The sequence below is a fragment of the Cyprinus carpio genome, chromosome A23 (assembly GCF_018340385.1).
Source record: "Cyprinus carpio isolate SPL01 chromosome A23, ASM1834038v1, whole genome shotgun sequence".
NCBI classification, from domain to species: Eukaryota; Metazoa; Chordata; class Actinopteri; order Cypriniformes; family Cyprinidae; genus Cyprinus; species Cyprinus carpio.
Genome location: NC_056594.1, coordinates 12237005 through 12263301, shown reverse-complemented (window position 1 = coordinate 12263301; position 26297 = coordinate 12237005). Strand labels below are relative to the sequence as shown.

At 36.7% G+C, this 26297-nt stretch overlaps 1 protein-coding gene across 1 annotated transcript in view; it reads right to left on the bottom strand.

Annotated features, from left to right (window-relative positions):
• The window catches only part of ttll10 (tubulin tyrosine ligase-like family, member 10), a 33557-nt gene extending 10769 nt beyond the window's left edge, over positions 1-22788 (bottom strand). Inside the window, exon 1 of the mRNA XM_042713172.1 lies at positions 22650-22788. The gene's annotated coding sequence lies outside the window, so the exon portion shown is untranslated. The remainder of the gene's footprint in view (positions 1-22649) is intronic.
• Positions 22789-26297: the final 3509 nt, after the last annotated feature.

Genomic DNA, 26297 nt, shown 5'->3' with positions numbered 1-26297 from the left:
ATTACTTGTTTCTCAGTCACCAGAACTTGATTAACTGGCAAATTACTTAAGTAAATGAGGGGTGACGTGGTTATTTTTTACAAGGAGGAGCATTAATGAAATAAGGAACACAAAGCCCTTTAAAAATGTAATCTTAAAATGTGCAGGAACAAAATTCATATACAGATTAAAAACGAAAAAAAAAAAAAACTAAAATGTATAATTAATCACTAAGGCTTTTGTGTTTGCTATCGCTGAACACAGAACGTTCTTAATAATCGAGAATATGTGGTTAAGAGTTGTGATAAAAACCGTTTGCAAACTAATCGGGGAGTTCCCTATCAGTATGACTACTACTTATCCACCCTAAAGCTATGTCACAGCCGTTTAAACACGTGTTCATCTTGACAGCCCCGTTCCATTTCATTAGCAATCCTAGGTTAACCTCACCCTTGTTGGTTGGAATCTAGTTTGACTACATCTGAGCAAGCACAGACCGGTGCTGGAATTCTCCACTGTGTTTCTAGCAATGCGGAACTCTTTTGTGATGTCACGCGATGGCAGGCTCTCCTGCTGTCTTCACTTGAACTTCTGCATACTTGTTTAACTCAATTTAATGCTCATAAACATTTAGTTGTTTTATAATTTACCTAATTTTTATTTTAATGGCAAACAAACTTTAAAAGATTCACAATTCTTTGCATGATTAACCAAATACCAATAACTGGATAAATAGTTTCTATTAAAATGCTGATGTACTGTATTATAAAAGTAAGGGTACTGGAAGTGTAACTTACACTAACATGATTGGAGAACACACCTTTGTTACTGCTAAGAAATGTTTCTAATTGAATGAGTCACCTGAGTGTTTGGCAGCATTTAAGATCCAGTCTGGATGTATCTTAGCTATTAACATTAAATTATAATTATGGATTTAAAATAGCATCTCACCCTGAAGCCATTTGAACTTTCACAAAAATGTAATTACTTTTTACAGAATATTTTATTTATATATATATATATATATATATATATATATATATAACAGGTGCATTAAATTGATCAAAAGTGACAGTATCTTCACTTAAATTATTTATTCAGTATTGATAATATTAAGAAAAGTTTCTTGAGCATCAATTCAGGATATTAGAATGATTTCTGAAGGATCATATGACAGTGAAGACTAGCCTAATGGCTGCTGAAAATTCTGTTTTGCCATCATAGGAATAAAGTACATTTTAAAGTATATAGACAAATACAAAACTATTTCACTGTATTAATGTTTTAACTGTATTTTTGATCCAATAAATTCAGCTTTGGCAAGCATAAGAGACTTCTTTCCAAAACTTTAGAAATGTACACTCAAACAAAAGTTCCTTTGTAATCCTGAACATGATTATTTTTAGTTGCTGTACTACTACTCTAACTGATGACAAAAGAGATTTAAAGGTCCTTCCACGTCATAGTCTAAAGTTAGGTGCCAAATGCTGCATTATAGCAGCAGACAAAACCCTCTGTGACAGACTATTTCAGAGATAACAGAAATGGCAAATAAAGGGCCATTATGATGGTTTTGTATCAGAACTTTATTGAGCCATTGTGTCATTTTACATTCAAACTTCAAATGAAACATTCATATGACCATTCACAGCAGTTTGAGGACTGCATAAGGGTGCATAAAGGTAAAAAGCTCTATTATGTATCATTGTCCTGCTGTCCTTGCACCTCACTACGACAGGGGCCTCATTGGCAGTGTGCTTTCCACAGCAACACAATGAGGTCCTGGCAGAACAGGGCAAATTGAGGTAGTTAAAAAGGAGCTCTGTTCACATGTAACTGGATCTTGCTTTGCTCTGAGGCCAGGCATTCCGGTCGACCCACTGAGGAGTCACATGAACACAATGACCAGGCCAGCAGCAGAGCCAGACCCAGATTTACTGACAGCCATTAACATACACCTTACCTGATCGCTGAAAATATGCCTGACTGACCTGATACAATCAAAAGAAATGTCTCAGACACACTCAATTAAAGTCTGAAGTGTTTGCATTATTTCTGTATCTTTCAACACACTACAATTGATGTTATATTCACTTTCGCTGCTCCAATCCACATATTTGCAAATCAGCAGTTAGTTGGAAAGAAACTAGTCAACATACTGTTACAAAGTGAACACTGTGGGCTTTTTTCCATATGGAATTTAGTTACCATGGTAACACTGGAGGATCGTTGTGTTGGGTAATCAGCAAGTGACAAAAATCCTTTTATCATGCTCATTTCTGATCTAGCTTTTTACACTCTGTGTATTAATAGTAGCCTACATAAACATACTCATTTTTCAGTATATATCAGAAGAATTATGATGTAATTCCTTGAAACAAAATGCAGTGAGCAAAAACATAAAATACAGATACAGGTGCATGTCCCAGATGATTTTTCTTGCCAAGGCCAAATTACTTTTCTTGCAGGTTTATTGCAGAAACTTTGACTCATACCACATGGAAGAGAATTGCAAAATATCAGTCTTCCAGTGCAGGATTCACAGTTTCTTATAAAATTACTTATATACATATAAATATATTGCCCATTAACAGCATATGTGAAGCCTGTTGGGAGTTATAGCTCAGGTTTGCATCCTAACGACACGTTTCTTGATAAAAGTTACCATGACAGGAGCTTAATTTGCATATACTGATAGGAAAATAACATTTTCAACATCCTTCTATTAAGCACACTGAAGTTATTCTTTCAAGAGGACCATTCGGTGGGTTGAGATGTGAAAAGATGACATTAGCTTGTAATGGACGGCATTACCAGACAGTATTAGACACAAATTATCAAATCTAACCGTGTCTGGTAAGACGCCCATCAACAGGCCTGGCTTTGTGATCTCACACCTGATAAAGAGGGAATGATGTTAACTCACAAATTAAAAAATCATGCAATAAAGTGCTCAGTTTGGTTTATGCCATAAAACAACTTTGTTCAGAACAAACAATTGCTGAGGTTTGAATTCACAGGCAAAAAATGGACCTGCTAGGATTTCAAAAGGCCTAATGGGCCTAGATTGCTTGGTTATGTAAATACGTGCAATATAAACACAAAAAAGTGGGATGGTAATTGACAAATGAGTCCATTTCATACACAAGAGAAGAATAAAAAAAGTACCCCAGATAAGCAAATATGGGTGTGGTCCTGTATTTGTGAGTCAATTCACCCACCTTAAACAAACATTCAGTGCCTCAATGACTTTACGACCATTGCTTCTGCCCACACATCATGTTTTAAGTGAAGGAAAAACAGGACTTTCTGTTCCCTTCATAAATTTAAAAGTGGCAAAGGACATCATAGTTCAAATTCCCATTTCCTGTAAATCAAATTACTCAAGGTAAAGCTGTCAAAGACCTGTTATCTTAAAGACACTATACCACTGAATGACATGTTTAACATTCACCAAGATGATTTTCTGTGGGAAAATGTATAGTCAGGGATAAAAGACGGAGAGAGAAAAATGGGAAGAGGAGGAGTTGAGGATGTCATTATGTCTATTTTTATCAGAAGGGTTATGCTGAGCTCATGTGTCAGTTGCAGGATGTGCCACGCAGGTAAAACGAGCTGGACCAATCACAGCTCACCTGCTATCACAAAAGCCACAATGAACATAAGAGGGGGAGGGGACGAGGAAACTTTCAGCAGGTCTGGTTTAACAGTCAACCGACTGGTATTCTTTAACTAAGGCTGGGTGGGGTTCAGACGTCTGAAACACAAAATGGAACAAGGACATGAATGAAACAAAGCCCCTCGAGTCTCTTCGTAGATCATTTCTGAAGGCTTTCTTCCAAAGCAACATTTCAGGATTATGAACTTTCTAACTGCTGATACTTTACCACATTGCTTTCTAAATTTTAACATGCAAATTGATTCCCATGAGTAAAACATGCAGTACAAAAAGTATATCCTAGGTTAGTGTAGATCAGGGCTACACCAGGAAGTGCAGAGAGGCCGTTATGGTTTCTGTGGAAACATGGCTTAAGCCTTACGCATACAGTATTTACCTATTGTCAAACAAACACATGCTCTGATGTGGCTTTCTCATCCCAACGGTGGAAACAAAGACAAAACAAATGCAGTCAAACATCGAAGTAGTGATAAGAATTGCTGCCATGACAACAGTAGAGTCGTTCCCATATCATATTGCATATGAGGACATGCAAAGTAAGTTGCAAGTAGACTAGCATTATAATATTTGAACTAACATGAGGACTTACCCTTGAAGCAATGAGGTCACCCAACAAACATCGTTACCAGACAGTGTTAGAAAACAGATAGACAGTCCAGCACTGTCCGGTAAGATGACTGTTAAGCGCCAGCGGAGAGGTTTAATATTTCCAGGACACCGATACAGAAAGATCTGGATCTGACGTTAGCAGACAGCCATCATCATCATTACCAGGCAGTATTAGAGAAAATAATGAAATCCAATGCTGCCTCGTAAGATGGAGAAGACTACCCAAATCAATCTTAATAAGCAGTCTGGTGAAATATATCAAATGTCACACCAAATCAGTTGTTTAAAGCTGGATGGCACTATTTGGGAAGTCAACCATAGAAACTACAACAGTTCTTGATAACAGCTCTGACTCAGTCAGTCAACTGTCCCAGACAAAGGGTATGCCAGCAAAATATCCTGCTTTGCTCAAAAACAGGTAGAGCTAGTACTGCACATGGCTTTGTTCATCTGAAAACTGCAGCTGAGGCACAGAGTGGGCCACTGAGACAGTTAATAATTGCCTGAACCTGTTCTGACTGGTCTAATTTGACATCATGGGCAGGCTGGGAGGGCTGTCTGCTTTAACAATATAATGTTAAGGGAACAAAATATGCATTTCTGCTAAACAGCAGCCCCCAAACCCAACCCCTTAACGCTGAAAGCAACAAAGGGCTTGCTGGGTGGCGCTGAAAGATTCACTCATCCTCATAGTGCATGATACAAACCAAAAACATGAGAGAAACGGTATTACTGCAAGTGTGGGAAGGGTTGACGCACTATGTAGTGATAACAGTGTGTAGGAATGTTGTTCCAGACTGACCTGCCATCGGATTCGGCATTGAGAAGGATGATCTAGATACTTCCTGTTTACTGAGTAACATCTGTAGAAACTCCATCTTTAGCATACTGATAGTTGAATGTTTCTTCACAAATGTTAGCATAACGGCTAAATACTGGAGAGAGGTGGTAAAATGAACTACTTATCTGATTTTATTGCTAGATTAGACCTAAAAAGTACATTTTGTCTGACTGCGTAGTAGTTGTTGTGAGATTATACTTTTCAAATGCCCAATTGTAACTGTTAAAATGGGAAAAGCAAACTCAAAATCAAGCAAATTCTTCCAAACTATTTCCACAAAGCAAAAAAGTGTGATAAAGAACTGAATTTATAGATTTTGTGAGAAAATGAGAAAGGAGCAGAAGTAGAGAGAATGGGAGGGAAACGTAATGGTAGAGAGAGAGTGCCTGTAACCTTACCGTCATGAAAGGGACCCTGGTAAAGTAACAAAAAAAAAGCAAGTAAGTGGGAAAAGAAAGAAAAAAAAATCTCAAATTTCCAGCAAGTGCCTGAAAAGGCTTCAGCTTCCTCTTGCTCAGTCAGGACCCATGAAATGAAAAGCTCAAGCAGACCTGCTCTCCCAGACCGTAGCCTCTATTTAGTTAATCATCAGCATTATAAACCAGTGCAGCAGGCCTTCTGAGAAAGAAAGAAAGAAAGAAAGAAAGAGAGGAAGAGAAAGAGAGGAAGAGAAAGAGAGAGAGAGGGAAAAAAAAGAAAAAGTCAGAAGCAGAAAAAGTTTTAAGCACATACTTGAGGGTTCTCGTCTATCGTCAAAGTCCGTCTGTGAGAATAGGTCTCCCCTGTTCTGTTTTTCCTTTCTCTTTCCCTCACATTTCAGCTGCCGTCAGGTGCAGGTTTAACCTTTCCTGGCTGTCTGCACGGGTCTCTGAGTTGAGAGTGAGGTGTGATCAGGTAACCCTGCCCTCCTGGTTGGAATGTGACTCCATGCTGAAATGGACAACCTGAGGGGTAAACTAGGCTTGGCTTTAATCAATAGTTTGTGAAGAACAAAGACAAGGAAACCCTAAACCTTACTTAAAGGCTTGCCTCGCTCCGACAACTCTAATTGCACTTCAGGTTTAAATGGATGTGTTGTTTCCTACTATATGCATGCAAAGAGAGAAATAATTAATCAACATATTCCATGGTTTCTGAGTTTAAAATCTCCCTAAGATCATGCAAAACTAGTATATTTCCTTGCTCAAAATAATTTTTCCTGATGGGAATAGGAAGTGGATATGGGTCATTTGCATATGTGGTACATGTGGTATTTTTCCATAATTTCCAGAGAACTCCTTTTAATCTTTCAGCATAATTATGCTAAACATCTTATTTTTAAAATTATGTTAAACATCTTTTATTAACAATCCTCTAAAAATTCTAAAAATAAATTCATCTGACATTTTCAAAAATGTCTAAAAAAAAGAACACCAGCTTATAGACGGCGTCCCATGAACATGCTTAATGTGCACTGAGGCAGATCGCTGCTCTTAAGTACACAAGTTCAATGTGCTGGACTTCCGTGACCTCTCACCCATGCACAGTAATTAATACGCCATTTTCTTCCCTCACACCAAGGAACAAACACTAATGCATGAACCACTGCCTGCTTCCAAAACTAACGGCTCTGTGATAAAGGCTTCATCGGCCTTATGAGCCATTTTCTTCTTTCAAAACTAGGGGCTCTGTGATAAAGGCTTCATCTCATAATGCTTCAGCTGGGTTACTGCTTCCAAAACTAACGGCTCTGTGATAAAGGCTTCATCGGCCTCTCATTTTCCTCCACCCACCAATCAAAACCCTCCACCTCACTGTGCATCCATTGTGCTGCCTAGCCGACATTTTCTTTCCACTGCAGACAAGCTCTTTTAAAATGCGTTTATCAGCAATAATGAAATGACTGGATGACATAAGCCTGCCTTTAGAAGCGATATCAAGACGGTGTCACTACAAGAGAGGAGTTAGTATTAATCTAAAGCAGCGATCGTGACTATCAAAAAAGAAGGATAAAAGGGCAGACGACAGCTTAGCGCATATAAGCTAACAGACAATTGTTTGCGTTTCGCATCAGAAGCCGACAAAACAGCAATCATCGTCTCGCTTCCTCTGAAATCATGCCAAAATGACACGTAAAGACAAGTCTTACTACAAGCAATCAGGAGAACAAATGCAATTAATCTTTATATGCTTATAGAATAAGGGAAATACAAACTAAATGCTGCTCTTTTCAGCATTTTACCACTATAAAAAGCTTTCAAAAATATGAAAATATTTGTAATAATTAGAAATAACTCAAGCCCTTTCTTTATCAACAAAGGCCTTTTCTGTCAGTCATTAGATGTTACAGGCGTCCTTCTGAAGCTGTATTTTCAGCAAAAGTGGAGAGGGCTCCTAAGCCCCCTCTTTATCCCCTTTGACAAGTCTGGCGGTTTGCCTCTACCTGCCCAAACTGGTCTATCCAGTCAAGGAATGACGGTTTGTGTCTATTGTTTTCTCTTTTTCTTTCTGTTTAAACAGATTGGAATTTGATACAGATTATCAGAGCTCTAACCAACTTTAAAAAACATCTATGTTCTCTGTCACTTATGAGTTCTTTACTTTGAACTGTACAAACTGCAAATACCACTATGTGGCTACCATTACATGGTGTGTTAGCAAACAGGAACATAACTAAGGGTGGGGACAATGAACGCAAACATAAACTCAAGCAAACCACACAAAACAAAAAGAAATGAATAGTTTTAGTTGAAAAAAAGTTACCCGTTCCGTCCTCCAACTGATCCACTAGATACCAGACACACCACACTGTGTCAGTTACGCCGCTTTACAAGCACGTCCTTCTCTTCGGCTGAACGACGCCCTTAAGATTTCTGCAACCCGAAAGCCAGGAAGGAGACCATCTTTAGATGGGAAATCAGATTCCCAACACGACACTGGGCGTAGAAACGAACGAGTTGCAAGTCAGGTGAGACTTTGTCTCCACGAAGACGCTCTTCGGCGGGAGCTCGAGGTTGATGCTACCTGTTTAACCTCTTTGAGAAGAGAGACAGAATTTGTAAAGAGCTTGCTTTACATGTAACAGGCCCCCTCCACCCTCACAGGTGTAATTTTCATGCCTCAGCCAATCTCCTTAGCCTCTAGCGCTTGCAGGTGTGTCCCAAACTCCATGATAGGTCGGCCCCGCCCAGGAGAGCCTTCTCCAACCAGCTGCCCCCGCCCAACCTGCTTTGTGTTTATGATGTCATCTCCAGCTTTGCGTGATCGCACCTTCTTTTCCTATTTCAACAGAAATGGTCCATTCATGTATATTCTAAAACAGACCCTGTTATCAGAAAACAAGAGGGAAACTACATGTAAGAAAACATGGCCTGTACAACCACAGAAGTAAAACTAAGAAGCAACTGCCCTTTGCTCTTTTCGTGTTCCCACGCCCATCTGAACTGTAACCTCAATCATATAAAACAGTCTATCAGTGAGTTAGCCATTATGAGCTGAGGGGACAGAGGTACACTCAGGGTTGTGGTTGTGTATCATCAGGCCTTGAGGCATCTGCTTTAATCCACCGTCTGCTGCAGGCTTGTGGGCCCAACTATACACGCTGGGGCCCATTGTAATATCTGGATTAGTTTAAACAATGCAGATGGACTTGATACTAATCCTATGTCTGACAAATGTCAACGAAAGTCAGGAGAAGATATCCGAATGGGCAAAAATTGTCCCATTGTTGTGAGAATTCATAGCATTAAGCATTTTCTATAGGAGAAATATGGTTTTTGGGAACTATTTTCTTGTGGGGTTTTTTGGGGGCTAATTTTTTTTTTATTTATCTATTATATTTACATAATAAAACATATATATATACATATATATATATATATATATATATATATATTTACATAATAAAACATATATATATATATATATATAAAAAGTCACAAGCAAATAGTCTGCAAAGCTAAAAACACAATATAATATAATGACCTATACGATCATTTACATGACTTTGAGCAGACTTGTCTTTCAGATAATCATATAATGGACAAAGAAAGCATTACCGCCATAGGAACTGTCAAGGGCACAAAGGAGCACATCTTAATGATGTTGTTAAGGGGGTTTAATGGGTAGGTGACTCGTCAGCCATCACTGATTGTCTGTGAGCATCATGTCAGAACAAAAGACTGAGGTTTTTCCCATGATAACCCGATACTTCAAGGTGTGGACCATGTTGACTTGCCTTACCTTTGCCATCAAGGGCACATTAGTCTCTTTGCACCAATCTGAACTAAAATAATAACACTTTTACTTGTGAGAAACACAATGTGGTTAATTTTATGACATATTTAAGAATCTGCAATATTGCACAGGTGAGAGATGCTCTTTAGATCATTCTCAAATCATGCAGGAGAACATGGTCATCAGGTTCTGCACAAAATTGTAGAGTAAAACCCTAAACCCTAACAATTCTGACATTAAATGCAACATTTTTACTTAAATTACTATAAAATGTATAATTAAAAACTGCATTCAATTAAAATAAAATAGAAGCATTTACAATAGTGGTACCAGACTTTTAGATTTTACTGTAAATTTAAAAGAAAATGATCAACTAAAATAAACATGCCATGCTACATGCAACTACAAATGCAAGGTACTGTTACCCGTAATTCATTGAAAGAAAAAAAAGGTGAAAGTAAGTTACTCATTGACTCGCATACGATGTTCCCTCTGATACAGTATTTTTTTGATCAGCAGAGCAGAGAAGTGCTGCACTAAGGTAAATGGGGACAAAGGGCCATATCCATTAAGCGGCCGACTGCTCAGTGCTTCTCTCCCCCGGCTGTCCAGTGACAGAGGCCCCCCGGTGTGACTGGAAGGAAATTGGGACTGTCTAAAAGGTTTGCTTTGTTTAGCATTCTTTCATTTGCATTCCAAATGAGGTTTGAGAGTGAACTGGCCAGGCACAACCAAAACTCATTTGGGTAGAGATAGATATCAGCAATGGCTGTCACGCAAGGCTAGTGGAGGGGACAGACATCAGCTCCCTTTGCAGAAGATCCATGCCATAGACTGCAGGCACGGTCCCTCGACAAGAAGAGAGCAATCACGACGATATGTTCATCTGTGCTCCATTTCATAGTTTGTTCTACTGCTTGTCAATCATTTCCCTTAGACATGGTAATGACAAATAGTAAAATCTAAGTGTGGCAGAAGCGCACGCACTTATTTACTTACACATGTTCTGTGCCTGATAGGCAGCAGATGAACATAAACAATGTAAATGTATAGTGATGTGCTGTTTTCCATACTGGTTTGCATTTAGGAGCCAGAACGAACACCGGGGATGAGTCACTCTTCACTGGAGAAAATAAATGACTCCACAATTCACTTGGTTTAACTACTTTCGTTCTATTTATATAACTTGAATGTCTCACAGTAATAAGTCAAACAGTGCCAGCACACATATATGAGGCAGTACTCTATAGTCTAGATGTCAATCCATATTTTTCACAAAAATGTCACACTAATGGCAGCCTACATTTATGAACATTCAAGGTTCAGTACAAATCAATGCTGTTATTGTTAACTAAATAATTATAATAAAAAAAATTTTTTTGCTAATTGAAATAAAGCTAAAATATAAAAAAAATCAAATGTATTTTAAGTAAATGCATTCTTGCTTCTTGTCTTCGTAACTGAAATAAATATATTTGAAGATGTTTCATTAAGATTACTAAAACTGATATAAAGCATATATATATATATATATATATATATATATATATATATATATATATATATATATATATATATATATATATATGTATGTATGTATGTATGTATGAAGTATGACAAAGGAACATGACAATTACTAAAACTCAATCAACAAAGTTAGTGGAATAATGTTAATTACCACAAAAAAACAAAAAAAACAAATTGTCCCTCATTTTCTAGGCTCAAATAAATAAATCATAAATAAAACATAAAAAAAACTGTAGGTTATGGTGAGGCACTTACAACGAATGCAAATGGGCCCCGTGTTTTTTTTTTTTTTTTTTTTTTTGGATGATTTTACGTAAAAGCAGAAATTTTATAACAATAAAAACACACTTACATTATTTTTTTCTGTTAAAATTGTACTGTAAAGTTCTTTTTGACATCTTTACAGTCATTTTAGGGGTTAAATGCAAACTGTCATGATGGCAAGATGTAAAATTGAATATAACTTCACACACAAAAGGTTAATAAATAAATGTTTCACACTTAAATCATGTTAGCATGCATTGTGTTAATGTCTTGTGGCCTTGTGTGGCTATATTTCTGAAACAGTGAGTATTTTAATGTTTACAGATTGGACCCGTTTAAAGCATCTCACTGAAATTTCAGCAAGTCTTTACTTGACCTGCAAATTTTTCTCAACATTATATAAATTCCTTTGAGCAAAGGAACCTGAGGTTACCGTTGTGCTTTGGCGTATGTTAACCTATGGTACTCATGCTGTGATGTGAGTTCAAGTCTGGCTTGCATCATTTGTATATCCTGCCTATCCTTCTTATTGCATTTCTTGACTCTTTTATTTTTTTTATAAACAATAAAAGGCAAAATAAAACAAGGTCGCAAGAATAATACTGATATGAAAAGCGCAGTGCTGTACAGTGATTGTGTATTTTACCAGTCCATATCGATCAACACCTGTTGTAGGTTTTCATCTCTTTGTGTCTCTCACTCTATTTGCTTTGCTTTTGTTTTTTGGTCAGGCTGACTCTTGTGTAATTATAGAGTTGTGTGTGTTGTCTTAGCAGGAAATTATAGCTTAGTCCCGATGGGTCAATGCAAAGACCCTTGTTCACTAAATCTATTTTTTTCTTACATTTGAAACACAGTACATAATGTAAATCTGCTATTAAAATAAAACCTACAATAATGTCACAAATCATCATCTACAATTCGAGTGTAACTTCCCTTCCTGCATCTTGAAAAGCTTCTTCACCTGTGGAAATTCACAGGGGATGGCGGTTTGAGGGGAGACATAAACGAATAAGTAACCACAGTCTTGTTCTGACTTGCCACGCATTACCTTCATTGGGTAATTGGCCTCCGGGGATTGGTGGTGTAGTGCGTGTGTGTCACTGAGTCTGTCTGTGTGTCCCCAAGGAGAAGTTGCCATCGGTGAAGGGAAAAGAGTCAGACCTACCAATTAATGATCCACCCTTTCACCACAACACGCACCAAACTGGCTGCTAGTTGAACACTCATTCCCAAAATGACAAATGGACTACAAAATATTTCAGAAAAAAAAAGCATGAAATTTCATCAATTAGCATTAGTTTATTCAACCAGTACAACTATTTCACACAAACAGCTTTTATGTTAGAGCATGTACAAGGTTATGATGCACTGACACAAGAAGTCTGCAGTCAAAGTGTCTGAGGCAAAAGCATAGTGAAGGAAGTCTGTGATCAGCATTTGGAAAGAAATGTTGTCACATTAGACAGATGAAACCCAAATGGAAGCGCTTCACTCTATGCAAATGGATGTTTGTCAAAATTTGAGTTGACTGAAACAGATAGATTAGCAGACTTCCAGCACAACTGTGTAAATGTAATTTCAAGCATATGACATCACAATGTTAATGCCATTTTGGTCTTGATGTGTGAATAGTAGCAAAAAGGATAAAAGGCAAAAATCTATCAAACACATACATGTCCAAAAGATTGGGGTCAGTATGTTTTTTTAAAAGAAATAATAATTTTATCCGGCACCGATGCATTAAAGTGATCGAAAGTAATAACAATTTTATTTATAATGTTACAAAAGATTTCTGTTTCATAAATGCTATGCTTTTGAACCTTTTATTCATCAAAGAAAGAAAAAAATGTGTCAGGGTAGGGTTTCCACAAAAATATTAAGCAGCACAACTGTTTTCAACACTGATAATAATAAGAAAGGTTTCTTGAGCAGCAAATCAGCATATTAGAATGATTTTTGAAGGATCATGCGATGCTGAAGACTGAAGTAATGACGCTATGACAGCTAGCTGCTATCACAGGAATACATTACATTTTAAAATATACTAAAATAGGAAACAGTCATGTTAAATTGTAATAATATTTCACAATATTACTGTTTTTACTGTATTTTAAATCAGCCTTGGTGAATATAAGACACTTCTTTTAAAAACATTTAAAAAATCGTACAAACCTAATTCTTAAACGGTAGTTTATTTACTAAAAGATTCCTGAATAATGCAGAATTTGTCTTTAGATTTAAACACACAAGACCAAAACAAACAGTTTGTTCTATAGCCTAATAATAGCTCTTTCAGTCATATCTATCTCTTCTCGTGAACTGCAATGCACTGGTTAATGCCAAATCAAATACACTTTAATATCAGAGACTTCAGCCATGACCAGATAAAAAAAAAAAATCCATTTAGATTCAAAGCAACCCTATTCCGTATTATATTGACTCTGTGCACAAATCCAACAAAAAGCTTCTCTTTCCCAGTATGACCCTCAACAAACCATCAAACACACCTGTGCCGGGCCTGTTTTATGTCAACTAACATAATGAGGGAACAACAAGAGCGAAGGAGTTTGTTTGGAAAACGAGGCTGGCAGTTGTCCCACAGGTCTCTTCTTCCATTGTTTCAGCTAAAAGCCTCATCTGCTCGCTCAGCTTATATGCACACACTGCATTGTCAGGCTATGTGTGCTTTTCAGAAGATGATGCTACAAGCAGCCATTACAACAACTCCTACTATTACACACCTGCTGGCACAATCATTTTAAGACAGTGTTTGCTTATTACATTATTACAGAACTCAGTGGACAACATCAGAGCCCATTCTACTCATTGGTTCTGCATGAGTGTCATTTATAATGATAAGGGATCAATCGAACTTCAGGGTTCATGCTAAGTTAATGTCAATGTCACAAATGTCTATTCTCCTTTACGCTTTATTTCAACTTGAGCTTGTGAAATCTGTGTGGGCACAGATGGAAGAGCAACAGAAGGGCTGATAATGATGCAAGATCTGTTTGTGAGACTGTCTCCCCACAGGGAGCTCTGATCATGGGAAGAAAGACTCATCCACAGGCCCCTCTGGACCCGTTACCATGGAGGACGCAGGCCTTGTATCAAGTACAAGAAATTGTGGAAACATAAGAGGACATCATTGATGAATATCTTGTATTTGAAATGCCTTTATCAATTTTTTGACTGGCACCTTGTGAACAGAATCCATATGACATCACAAAAGGTAATCTCTTTAATAAGGGCCGGATCTCAGAGCGTGGAAGGAAATCCCAAGAGGTGATGCTGCTTTCCTCTGGGTGATATCAATATTCAAAGCAGCAGTGAGAAACAACTCCTGACACATGGATTCTCATTATAGACAGATGGTGAATAAAATTTTCCCACAATTTTCTGATGTCATTTTGATCAGCCTCCAAAGCTGTTGTATAAGTGACTGTTACAATGAATCTCAGCATGAATTCATCAATGAGTCATTGATGAATCAAATAAATCAACTAGTTTCTTTGATTCATGTGTATGTGATGACTGTAACATACAAAGTCACTCCAAGGCAAACTTGATTTACATACGGATTAAAAACGGCATTGCTGAAGCATGCCTCAGGATTTTAAAAAGAATACCGGATGAGTCATTTTCATGTGTAGGAAATTTATACAGCTCAACCAGCCCTTTATCGCCTGTGATTAAGACAGTTCAAAGAGCAGGGAACCGACGGGGCCAATTAAAAGTGATTTATAGATAAGGAACTATGAGTAAGAAACTTTGAAAATTTAGAGGAAATGGGTGAGCTACCAATTAGAATAGATGTCTCTGAACTTGAGCAGTCCACAGAGAAATAGCTTTAGCAAATGAAAGATGAATGCTGCTGCAGTGCTTGTTTTACTAATTAACTGAAAACTAAATGGAATAAGTGCAATGCACTTTTGTCCAGCAGTAAGTTGTAATTTATGAATTTCTTCCTCCCCCCTCTCTCTATATTTGGGCTGTTGATTTAACAAGTTAATCTAATAAATTAGTTATGGAAAAAAAATAACACATTAAAAATATTAACACAATTAATGCACCAGCCCCGCACTGCCCCACACACGTCATCTTACATTTCATAAGGTGTGTTCGGCTTGAAGCAGCGCTGTGCAGATCTATCAGTGATTTGAGAGAAGGCAGAGCCGTCTGCTCTCTATAGATACATTTCTTCTTCATACACTGTTCGGTCTGCACAGTGCCGTTTCAAGCCAAACACACCTACAGGCTACAGTTTATTGGTGATGAACAGGATGCAGGGCAAACTAATATTTACATAATAAGATATAAACTATATCACACAAGCAACAAGTGCAGTATCACGAGTGCTATTTTTGCCCCGAATAGTACAAGTGCAAATTCATGAAGAAATGACTTAAAGGCACGATATGTAAGATTTTTTTATTAAAATATCCAAAAATCACTAGAACAGTGCTATATATTTTGCTGACTTGTGCACTTACATTATCCCAAATGTTTCGTAGAATGTTTAAATCCAGAGAAATAAGCAATTTTAACTAGTGACACGAACCGTGTCCATAGTGTCATTCAATGACGTCATAACCCCTCGATTTCCGGTTTTGTTTAGTAGAAAACATATGGAAACACCAAAGATGCTTTAATATGTTGTGTGTTTTAATAGACTGGTGACGACCGCACAGAGTAGCATTATAACAGAACTTTCAAATGTTTCTAGTATAATAAAACAGCGCTGCTTTTTTCCCCACATACGCATGACCAGAAGGAGCGGAAGTGGTTGACTGTGGCAAAATAAAAGCTCCACTGCTTTTGAGCCGTGTGTCACGTTAATAAATCATCAGCTCATTCATGAACATGATTTCTGCCCGAATCCCGTCGGATTGTGTCGGCTGTGGAGATGAAGATGACAACTCCCATGATTCCACACTTAGTCACGGCGTCATCAAACTACGCTACCTGGTCTTTGTTTATTTTGAATACGTGCCCTCTAGTGGCGATAATTTTCATATTGCTCATTTAATTGTTCAATGTGCCTTTAAAAAAATCGAATGAATGAATGAATTTTCTGCCACCAACTGGCAGTTTTAGTTTCTTATTTAGAGATTTCATTAAAAAAATCATTTCATATTTACATATTAATAAAAAAAGATCTGAAAATAAAATAAAATCATATTAATAAATTAAATGGAGAGTTCACTCAAAAAAATTTAAAATTTAAAAATAAAATGAAAAAATTAAAAAATTCTAAAGCTACTTTTTGGAATATCCATTTCATGCATTTCTCATGTATCAATAATGCTGTTCTTAAGTATATTTTCCAAACGGCAGACTTTATCAATGTTATCCTGCTTCACATCATGCAAATAATTTTTTTGTGAATGGTGAGGAATCAAAGTCTAATGCTCAAAGCACTATCTGCTACCATTCTCCAAATACTGTCTCTACAAGAGAGCTACACTGCAGCGCATTTGTCGATGTTAATAACACAGCACTATCAGAGGGCTGGGTAGTTTTATTGCTGCACAAATACAGCCCAGCAGGCCAGTCTGTCAATAAAGAGTCTGCTTATGGAACAAAAAGCAAAAGAGAGAGAAATTCAAGCTTCTTCCGAACCTTTACAGCTTAGACATTTTAGAAAAACTAAATCTCTTGATTTATAAATATCTGGAGTTTTTTGCGATTTATAAATGAACAATCTAATCTACAAGTAATGCAGTATGATCGAAACAATTCACAATGAAGTTATTGGTTAATTACCGTTTCATTGGAATGCTTCAATTTAATGGTTGAATATAATGGAACCAAACCACAAGGGCTGAGACTGTGTTTTTAATGACCTGATACCAATATACTGTTGGTACACAAATCAAACGTAATCTTCATTAACAACACTGCAAATTCCTGTTGAACAACCCTGCCATGACCAACTATTCACGGTGTGCCTATGTGCTGTTGACATAGCTTTTAGCTTTTAAGCTGTCCAAATGAACAAGCAGCTGTATGTGGATGAGGACATTTTACCGTTTATCACATGTATATGTATTATATATATCACACCCCACAATGTGCCGAACCAGCAGCATCCCTACGAGAGAACAAGTTTGCTGGCAATGATTCCCCCATACTACCAAAGAAGTGAGCAGATCAAAGAAGTGCTGCTATCACATTTTATCAAGTTTCATTTGCTGAATGTAACACTTATGGCATGGCTCTGGTATGCTGGTATTGCACGGATTGTGGCATTACAGAAAAGAAACATACAAGGGCATCTGCAGTTAAAGAAAGAGATGGCTAGATGTCTGTGCAATGAAATAAATATTTTTCATGTAATCAGGGAAAGCATCCTAAATGCAGAGAGATATGATGTAGTCAAGAGACTGAAAAGCCATTCTGGACCAGTTTCATCAACACATGTGACCTGTTCAGATGCAAAGCACAAGCAGGTGCAAGTTCTCAAGGTCTAAGAATATTGAAACAGTATCGTAAAATTCCAGTTTACGGCTATGAAGAACTACATGAATTTCCATAAAGCAGAATAAATTTTTAAATATACATATATATAATATTTTTGTTGTTCCACTAGCTTTTATTAATTCTATTTTATTAAAACTAATAAATATTACAATTTTAAATTTCCATCCTACTCCAGGATCAAATTTTAAATTTCCATCCTACTCCAGGATCAAACGCTTTTAACATTTTTTCATCGTGTTTTTTCAAACACATATTTTACATAGTTTATAGGTTGCTAATACATTAACAGTCCTCGTTAAACAAAAATACAAAATACTGACAGCAATAAAGAGAGGAAGCACTGACAGCAAAGGATCAAACGCTTTTAACATTTTTCAAACATATACATATTAATATACAGGTGTGCTATATTGGAAGCAGTCCTCCAACACAAGGCCTTTCAAGCTTGGATCGTTAGCATCATGATACTTGACGTACTACTAAAATACATACATCAAAACCCAGAAACCAATATGGTGACTGCTCTGAACTTCCTGAACCTCTTAGCAACCGTTTTCCAGTCAGCTAACCTATCTACTATCTGTACTGGGTGTACTGCATGTGTGAGCGGATTCAAGCGGGGGGAAATCATGCTGGGCGTCTAGGATGGCTGGTTTGAAGAATGTACTACTGTTATCACCGGAGGTTATGCAAGAATAGTTTGGTGGAAACCTTTGCCTGGTACAATGCTGGGCCCCTGCTGCACACAGCCAAGGAATCCTGCCCTGAAAATTTCTAATTGCCCTTTCTGAGCAGGAATCTGTCAGGCTCACCCAGGATGCACCACTTAGGTTATCACACAAGCTTCTTCTTCTTCTTCTTCTTCTTTTAACTATTTTTAGTTTTGAACTAATTCCCTCCCTGAGTCTGAGGTCATTGGTCTGAGGGGAGGTATTAAATGACATAAAAAGGATGTAGGAGGCAGTGTCTTAAAAAAAAAATAATTGCATAATTTCCATTTTAGAGAGATGTAAAGAATTTATGGATAACTCTTTCTTTTAGTTTCACTGGAAAATATGAAAAATATTTGAAGTATTTCTGCTCAAACCTGCAGAAAACAAAGTAGAAATCTGTTGCTCCTACAACCAAAACTTTTGGAAGAAACTTTCCAGACATTTAGTCAAAAGAAAACATTATTTTCTTGCACACATACATACAAGAAATGTAAAAAAAAAAAAAAAAAAAAAAAAAAAAAATTACACAATGAAATACATGCAATGACTCTGAACACCATGTCAGGGGGTGGGGGGTTAACACTCAGTGGTGGTAAGGTGAGGAAGACAGGTATCAAATACTCAAATGAAAGAGGCAGAGCAGATTTAGAGCCTTTTTGTTTCCGTGTGTTCAAAGGAAGCAGCTGTTGACTGCACAGGGCTTAGGTCCTATTCATCTGTAGGGCGAGACAGACGTAGTATCCTGAGGCGCAAAAACACACACACACACCACACACAAATACACACTTCAAAGTCTATAGAGACATACACTGCTGCGGTGTGGTAGACTCCGCTCCATAACTCTGTCATTAGCTTAACACACAAGGCTCAGAGAAGCCCTGAGCTTGCCCAAAGTCTGTATCAAATCTGCATTTATCAGGCTAAGTATCCTTATGAATCTGAAGTAACATCTATATTGCTGGAAATAGTCATTGATAACAATATATGTTTTTAAAAAAGGGAGAAACATGGAGAAATCAATGACAAAGTAAACACTGGGGTCATATGTCAACAGGTGACATGCAAGACTCACGCCCAGAGGCGACCGCCCATCCCCCAACTGCACTTCCCATTCGCTTGTTAAAATTCAAATATGCCCTCGGACGTGTATGTGTGTGTCTTCCTGATGCATATGCCCCCACATAGCTTCAGTTACCATTTGCATCACAAGCAAATCACTACTGTGTGGTCATTTAGTATAAAGAGAAATGCCATTATTTCACCAGTAATCTGCATAAAACCATTAGCGTAGTCAAAGTCCAAAACATACTGTGGGCTAAGATCACATTTACATTAAATGTCTAGTTATTTCTTTTTTCCTTTCTAAATATGTGACTTCAGTACCTCCCAAAAATACACACCAGCACTCAAGGTTAGACAGGAAATGAGGTCAGAAAGTGAAAGGCTTAGGCAAACTTTTACGAGTAGTAGAGCTTGCACTTTTATTTTCCTATTCAAACACATTTGCATGGGTTGTCTAAGCGCATGGTGTATGGTCTAAGCACCCTGTGCCTGGCTGATGCTTTTCTGACACCCTGTGTGTAACCAAACCAACATGCAAAGCTCGCTTCAACAGAACAGAGCACAAGCTCCATGTACAGGAGTGTACTTGCACTAATAACCAAGGTCAGATTATTTGTACCACCTGCTCCTGACCGTTTGGCTTCCCTGCCATTACTACAACCCTCACTATCAGATAGTAGAGCAGTTTGCAATACAGTACCAAAATTATTTATCATAGGAGAGAAAATAAAAATTAAATAAAAAGAAAAAATATATTACTATGAATATTAAATACTCCAAATTAAAATCCATATAAAAATAATGAAATATATTTATAATTATTAAATAATATAAATAACATACAGTAAGAGGGTCCATAATAAAAAAAAGAAAAAAAGTAGTTTAAAACATGAGACAAGTTTTTAGAAAATGTATTTTTTTATTCATATTAGTTAAGTTTTTGAAAAATGTGTATGCTATTTTCAAGAAATGTTTAATGATTCATCAGCCATAGTCAAAAAGTAATGACATATGTTTAAAACATGACTTGATATAAGTATAATAATCTTTATATATATATTATATATTATATTTGATATATATATATATAAACAGTTAACTTACTAGTTATCTTTTCACACAGTAAATAAATATTTGTTTCACCATGGAAGAGGGGTATTCTGACTGCATGCATGAATTACTTTTGTGTATTTTTTGGCATTATTTTTACCTGTTGAACAGACCTACAACCTAATTGAGAATCGCTGGTATTGAGTTATATATTCAATATAGAGTTACATATTCATTGTACTCACACTGCCAATATGTACAGCGTCTGTGATGCAGACAACAATAGAAATGAAAGGCAAAGCCAACCACAGATTGCTCTGCGCTTCTGCTTGTTTCCCCGAATGGCTCCTAATCTACAGAGTCATTTAGAGCGTGATTATTAGTGGACCGATTTAACGAGGCCCATCTGCATCAGAACAACGGGACAGATGGTCCATAGGAGCATATCTCAATTATAGTGTACACTAAGGTAAAGAAAACACCTACCCCAGATTTACCACAAAATCCATATGACATTGAACAGGTGTTTTTGCAGTCGGGGGAACTTTCTGCCTTATGTGGATGTTTATGAGTTTTGTTCCCAAATGGGTTTATTCTTGGGTAAAACGCTTACTTCAGGGATTTAATGTTTTTTCAACCCACATTTTAATTTTTTTTATAAGTTGAACTTAGTGAAGTAAGTGGCACTCATAGAGTGACATATCAGGGGAGACCAGCAGAAGATAAAATAGGCACCTGTCGTAGGAGTCAATCCCATAAGGGCTTTGAGACAGTGAGAGTCATTGCATCAGTCAGTTCTGCGCTATGGAAACCAGGCCTCTCTGGCTCGCTCTATTGAGCAAAGCACACACACAAACACGAGTGTTCGCACGGAACCACAGACTACTATACAACACCATTAAACCATGTTAAACTGGAATTATTAGAGGGTAGCTGACATGACATATCAGCAGTGACAGCACTAACCTGCAGTTTGAGATATTAAGCTTTGTTTAAAACTATTTTAAACAACATTTATCTCATTCTTTTATAATTACTAGGCATCAACTGATAATCCCCTATTAAGAAACTACATACATTTCTTATAAAACATTTTGGTTACACTGCAGGACTACATATAGTAGATAACTTAAAAAAAGCTTAAACGTTATTAGAAAGGTGACACAGATTCAAACATAGCTTAATAACTAATCACAAAATCAACAACTATTACCCCAGAAACAAAACGTTCATTCTTATGTTTCTGAGGCATTTGGATTTTAATGCAACAACAAAAAATTCTATCGTTGGTCATCAATTTGGTGGATTAAACAAAACGTTCATTCTTATGTTTACAGAAAATCACTCATTCACATGTCTACATTTGGCCAGTTTAATAGGCTATAGTCGCATCTTATGCTGATAATTTGCTATACATTATAAATACTGCCCATTTGTCCACCCTCATGTGGCCTGAAACTCATGACTTTTATTCAGTGGATCAAAATATCAAAAAGGCTCATTTCCATACAATTAAAATGCAGGGTGAATCTGTCAAGTTCAGTGGCAAGTTTGCCTTGGTTAACTTTTTCAAAATATATTAGGTCTCACACAAAACTACATACCATGTCCTACAAACACACAATGGCTTCATCTATGCCTCACGTTAGCCAGTACCCACACTTTTTTTTTAATAAATAAAAAATAAGTACACAAGCCCTGCCCATTCCCTTATAGATAGGACATGTAGATTTGCCAACATAGCATCATATAATAAATAGTTCATGATCAAATATTATATATATATATATATATATATATATATATATATATATATATTATATATATATATATATACACACACACACACACACACACACACACACACATTTGTTATTTAGCTTTTAAATGCTATACACCTAATAGAATCATAGCCTATTGCAGAATTATATAACGTTATATTCTCTGCCTCAGATCGTAACAGTGATAAAAGTAGACTATAAAAGTAGGTTATATTAACTACAGTATCTGTCACAACAGAGTGTTTAACATCACTCTAATTCACAAGCAGATCACATTTGAAAACAGTCCGGGAACTTTATGGCCAGTCGAACTACTTGCGTGACATTTATCTCTGGTCTAATTCATCAAGTTCTGCTGCAGGGTTCGTGTTTGTTCGTTTTTTTACTCTAATACTAAATAAGATTTGTGTATGCATATCAACACTTTGAATGCTGTGACTCACATTAACAGAGGGCTGGTACAGTCATCGGATGACATCTTGGTTTACTGTACCAGAGTGTCGATGTCTTTTTCAGATGGGGGTGAATTAGCGAGAACGGCACGACAACGCCATCAGCCTGCTCCAGCTCCTCGTGCCATTGTCATTGCTCAGCAACAGCGCCTCCTTCCGGAATATATTGACACAACAGCTAATAGAGCCATGTACTGTACTGTATGCACTTCAGTTACATTGACTTTTAATATCTGCATGTCACCGAGTAAATCCCGTGGTCTACCTATATCAAATATATATTTTTAATTCAAAGTATTCAATTTAACTGCTTTCTTATTAATAGACGTTGAAATTGTACACACATAGGCTACCCACATTCTTGCTTGAAGAAATTAAAGTGGGGTTTATTTATGTAAGCGCTATTTATAATTTGCCAATTGTTTATGCAGAAAGAAAAAGAGGAAACGGAAGGGGGAACTATGGAATCATATAAGATAAAATTGCCAAGTATGTTTATGCAGAAAAAAAGAGGAAACCCATGGAATCTATAATTTATTGATTTCTTTTTCTTTTTTAAGAAAAGAATTACTCCTAAATATCATTGCTTTACATTAAAGTACATAATTTAAAATGTTCTATGATGCAATAAGACCCAAAAGTTGCACAATGTTTTTAATCTTCTTTGCTGCAGTTGGAATGCTACAAATCTTAGATCAGTTTTCTTGTAAAACAAAAGCATCAACTCTTAAATTATTATTTGTATTATTATTATTATTATTATTATTATTATTATTATTATTATTATTTAAACATTACATACACTGTGTAAGGTTGTCTGTCAGCCTTAATCAGTTTGATCAAGTTCTATCAGGTCACATGTAAAACAAGACATGTTTTTGTGATAAGTAAACTTTTAATAAAGTAATAATAAAAAAAAATAAAAAATAATTATGTTTTGTCGGCGTCCCATCCACTAGAACTAGAGAATCACGACTGTTGCTATGGTTACCTGCTCGGCTGAATCCTACTGTACTTCTGTTCGCGAGTGTCTGTAGCACATTCCTACTGTTAATATGATTTTGTTTACAGAAATGTTGTTTAAAAACGGTGTTGAAACATATACTTTTATAAATACTTTTACCCTTTGATATATTTGATGTTCTGATATTTAACTGGAAATCAATCATGAAACGAATGTCACACTTCACCTGATGTGCCATAGATTACATTACATTACATTTAGTCATTCAGCAGACGCTTTTATCCAAAGCGACTTACAAATGAGGACAATAGAAGCAATCAAAACTAACAAAAGAGCAACAACATGTAAGTGCAAATGACAAGTCTTGGTTAGCCTAACTCAGTGCACGTAACAAGGTTTATATGTGTGTGTATGTGTGTGACCCTGGACCACAAAACCAGTCTTAAAAGTCGCTTGGGCATATTTTTGGCAATAGCCAAAAAAAAAAAAAAGAATAATAATAATAGCATATTTTCTTAGCGATGCATGCTATTTACACTAAGTGCATATAGTGATGTATTCTATTTACACTATGTTAAAATAGCAGGATTTTCTGCTATTTACACTACTTATTGCAAATAGTGGCAATAATCTGCACCTCAGTATTATAGTACATTATAAAACAGTATGCAGTAATATTGAGTGTAAATTATAATTTTAATTCAAATTATTAAATGGAAGCCACCTTACTGGGACAATAAAGCCCTCCCTACCCTACCCGACACTTTATTTTCAACTTTTTGATCATTTTCTTAATTTATATATATATATATTATATATATATAATATATATATATATATATATATATATATATAGCCTTTCCGATGTGATATGAGATTTGAAAAGGGAGGGAAAAAATAGACTGTAGCTATAAAAACATGGGTAATGTCCGTGACGTCACCCGTAGGTTTCTGAAGAGGGTTTTTGAAGCTCAAAGTGGGAGGAGCCGGCTGTCGCCATCGGCAATTCGATGAATTGCAGATTTAGTCATTTCCATGTTGGTTTCACGAGAGAGACCAGAAGGTTGCCGCTTGATTCAAACCCGGGTCGATCCCGTCAAAAAGACTATGGTACGCTCTTTACCATCTACGCCACTGGAACTGACAATTGTCTGCCATCTTTTATAGTGTTGACCATCCTGATTACATGTTTGTGGGTGGAGCTAGTGTAAATAGCTACTGCCAACAAGGCGGGCTATTTGCACTTAGTGTATATAAATACTCAGATTAAGTAAAGATCATGTTCCATGAAGATATTTTGTAAATTTCCTTCCATAAATATATTAAAACTTACTTTCTGATTAGCAATATGCATTGCTATGAACTTCATTTGGACAACGTTAAAGGCGATTTTCTCAGTATTTTAAGTTTTTTGCACTCTCAGATTGCAGATTTTCAAATATCTCTGCCAAATATTGTACTATCCTAACAAACCAAGCATTAAAGCATATACTGTATATCTGTTTATTAATAATTTAAAAGAATAAGTAATGAAGTCGTGGGCTAGTGGTTAGAGAGTTTGACTCCTAACCCTAAGGTTGTGGGTTCGAGTCTTGGGTCGGCAATACCACGACTGAGGTGCCCTTGAGCAAGGCACCGAACTCCCAACTGCTCCCCAGGCGCCGCAACATAAATGGCTGCCCACTGCTCTGGTTGTGTGTTCACTGTGTTTGCGTGTGTGTTCACTGCTGTGTGGGTTAAATGCATATCACAAATTCTGAGTATAGGTCACCATACTTGGCTGTATGTCACGTATGTCACGTCACTTAATCAGAGAAATACTCTTTCAGGACAAGTGGGCAAACGTGATAGTTGAATTGTAATACAACCTCTCAGAAATATAACAATATGACTGCTGGTTAGGGCCCTATAGATACGAATTATTAGTTTCCAGTAGACTGCTTCATTACAATAACCTGAGTGCTACAGCCAAATCAAAGTTTTTAATGCATTTCAATGGTACAGTGCTGTATTAGTCCTTGACTGCATCAATGGTCTATCACCGACAGAGGGCTCTCTGAGTGTTAGTGTTCCAACAGGTGAGAAGCCTGTCTGTCTGCTGACCTGTGAACGATGATTAATTTTTGCACTATTTGTTTGTCCTTTACATGTTTGGCCTCTTGTCACATACTAATTTGAGTAAATATAAAATATTTACATGGTAGGTGAGTGTGTGATAGCAATGCTAAACTAATTCACAGAGTCCTGGATTGCTTTTTTCAGAAATGATTGAAGGTCACCTGCACTCAAACCGGTTCATCTGGTTTTCATGAACCTAGCTAGCTTCTTGTGAAAACTGAACACGAAAGAAAAAAAGAAAAATAAAAAAAAACATAAATAATGCTCTAATTCTGGTTTTAGAGCCACTGCTCAAACGTTAGATATTTCCATCTCACCATGATGAGTTATGGAGCATTTTGAGCAAAAACTGATTTGGTCCAGGAACAATCACTCATTGGTCTCAAGTAGTTTTCCTAAATCTTAATCCTTCCTGGCAACCAAAACCTTCCTCTCCTGCTGTACAGAGCCAAAAGAAGACCTCACTGTTCACATAACAGCAGACACTACATTTTCACTCTATAAGGCCTAAAAGTTTCATAGAGAGAGCAGTTCTCAACTAACAAAAAAGGTAGTCT